Source organism: Leucopleurus acutus (assembly GCF_964270905.1).
Source record: "Leucopleurus acutus genome assembly, chromosome: 3".
Lineage (NCBI taxonomy): Eukaryota > Metazoa > Chordata > Mammalia > Artiodactyla > Delphinidae > Leucopleurus > Leucopleurus acutus.
The window spans coordinates 35,485,663-35,488,659 of record NC_139145.1 but is presented as its reverse complement, the minus strand read 5'-3'; the positions used below and the strand labels follow the sequence as shown (position 1 = coordinate 35,488,659).

General features: G+C 43.3%; 1 pseudogene across 1 annotated transcript; it reads left to right on the top strand.

Annotated features, from left to right (window-relative positions):
* Positions 1-271: 271 nt before the first annotated feature.
* On the top strand, positions 272-1,886 carry LOC309959063 (poly(rC)-binding protein 2-like; annotated as a pseudogene). The gene has a single exon. The product of its transcript is annotated as a poly(rC)-binding protein 2-like (transcript).
* The last annotated feature ends 1,111 nt before the right edge of the window (positions 1,887-2,997 follow it).

Below are 2,997 nucleotides of genomic sequence, written 5' to 3'. Positions count from 1 at the left end.
ATCATAATTGACCCGATGAAACTGATTCTCCTCCATCGATGCCTACTTCCCAAACTTAACACATTACCTTCTTTGTCCTCATGCACACACAAACACACACATTAAAAATTTTCAATGCGCCCAGACCAGCAGAGGCAGCAGCCGGAGCAGCTGCAGCCTGTGCCCTCTGCTGCCCGCCCGCCCGCGGGGGGGCCCCCCCTCGCCTTCCCGCCCGCCCCTATTGTTCCGCCCCGGCCTCCCGCCCTTCCCCTTCCCGCCCGCTCTCCTTTTCCCCTCAGTCGCCTCGCGCCTGCAGTTTTTGGCTTTCACCCCCACCAGTGACCAAAGACCTGACCACTCAGAGTCCAGCTCCTCAGAACACTGCTCGACATGGACACCGGTGTGATTGAAGGTGGATTAAATGTCACTCTCACCATCCGGCTACTTATGCATGGAAAGGAAGTTGGCAGTATCATCGGAAAGAAAGGAGAATCAGTTAAGAAGATGCATGAGGAGAGTGGTGCATGTATCAACATCTCAGAAGGGAATTGTCTTGAGAGGATTATCACTTTGGTTGGACCCACTAATGCCATCTTCAAAGCCTTTGCTATGGAAGAGGACATCAGCAGGTCTATGACCAATAGCACAGCTGCCAGTAGACCCCCAGTCACCCTGAGGCTGGTGGTCCCTGCTAGTCAGTGTGGCTCTCTCATTGGGAAAGGTGGTTGCAAGATCAAGGAAATACGTGAGAGTACAGGGGCTCAGGTCCGGGTGGCAGGGGATATGCTCCCCAACTCAACTGAGGGGCCATCACTATTGCTGGCATTCCGCAGTCCATCATTGAGTGTGTGAAACAGATCTGCGTGGTCATGTTGGAGACTCTCTCCCAGTCCCCCCCGAAGTGTGTGACCATCCCGTACCAGCCCAAGCCGTCCAGTTCTCCAGTCATCTTTGATGACTGCAGGTGGTCAGGACAGGTACAGCACAGGCAGCGACAGTGCGAGCTTTCCCCACACCACCCCGTCCATGTGCCTCAACTCTGACCTGGAGGGACCACCTCTAGAGGCCTATACCATTCAAGGACAGTATGCCATTCCACAGCCAGATTTGACCAAGCTGCACCAGTTGGCAATGCAACAGTCTCGTTTTCCCATGACGCATGGCAAGACCGCATTCAGTGCAGGTTTGGATGCATCTGCTCAGACTACTTCTCATGAACTCACCATTCCAAACGATTTGATTGGCTGCATACTCGGGCGTCAAGGCGCCAAAATCAATGAGATCTGTCAGATGTCTGGGGCACAGATCAAAATTGCGAACCCAGTGGAAGGATCTACTAATAGGCAGATTACCATCACTGGATCTGCTGCCAGCATTAGCCTGGCTCAATATCTAATCAATGTCAGGCTTTCCTCGGAGACGGGTGGCATGGGGAGCAGCTAGAACAATGCAGACTCATCCATAATCCCTTTCTGCTGTTCACCACCACCCATGATCCATCTGTGTAGTTTCTGAACAGTCAGTGATTCCAGGTTTTAAATAGTTTGGAAATTTTCAGTTTCTACACACTTTATCATCCACTTGTGATTTTTTAATTAAAGCGTTTTAATTCCTTTCTCTGCTCAGCTGTTAATGCTGAGATCCATATTTAGTTTTATAAGCTTCTCCCTGTTTTGTTTTTGTTTTGTTTTCTGGGGGGGGGGGTTTTGGCTCATGAAAGTTTTTTGTTTGTCATGGAAATGTAAGAGTGGAATATTAATACATTTTAGTTTAGTTCTGTAATGTCAGGAATTTTTCAAAAAAATTAAAAGATGGACTGGAGCTTTTTCTTTGTGAATAGAAAAAAAAAATTTTTTTCAATGCCTCTTATTACAAAAGAAAAGCGGAAAATCCTTAACCAATATTACAAGGGCAACATGATTTTGCCCTCTACATCTACATTATGTAGCACTTCTTGCTACTTCAGACTCTCAGCTCTGGCCAGCTGGGCTTTTCAATTTCCTTTGAGCTCCATGTTGTCTGCAGCTTAGGAATCTTTGTCATGCTATTTTGCCTGCTTCCACTTCCCTCCTGTCCTGCTTATCACAACAAACTTTTATTCATACTTAAGATCAAATTTGGAGTCATTTCCTCAGAAAACTTTCGCTGCACCCAATTCCAGATCCAGTTATTTTGTAATGGAGCCTATAGAATTATATTGCTTCCTTTCAAAACTGGTATCTCAGTTCATATGCACACTTTTATCAGTATCTGCAATTTGTAGATTAATAGCAAGAAAGCTTACGCCCAGGAGATCAAGGATACCAATAAAAAGCAGTTTCACGAAGCTTTTTCAAAACTTGACTCAAATCCTCTTAGAACCACTAATGGGTAATATGCAAAGATAGAATTGTGTCACATGCCTAACTAGAGATTTTGTTTGGTGAGGATGTGAGTTAGTTAACTAAGCTTCATAATTACATTTAATTGGTGTGTCTGTTATTCATTCAAACATACAGCTTTTAAGTCACTTATTTTTTTATTTGAACATATATAATTGCCTGTATTGATTTAAACAGGAAAGCAACAAAAATATTTGAATACCCTGATTCAGTGACAGATCTATATTCTTTTGTTTAAATGATTTCTAAGGTACCTTGAGGATTCTTTTAAACTCTAACCTTTAACCTGACTATTTAATTAAATGCTTTCCAGTCATTTCATTGTTTTTTGAATCTTCTTGCATTGCTTCCCAAACTTAAACACTGAAGTACTAATGAATCTGATGGGCTTGAGATGCTTCCTAATGAAGTCTGGAGAACAGATTTTTATTCCTCTCTTGACTTTTTGTCCTTCATTAAAGACAACTTTGAATTTATATTTTCATTAGGCCTCTTTCCAAGTGTTATCAATTGGTTGGTGATCTGATTACTAATTAAAGATCTGGAGTTCAAAATAGAGCTGCAGATCTTAAAATGTAGTGTGTGTGTGAGTGTGTGTGCATATGTGTCTGTATCTGTGTCTATCCATATAATATAT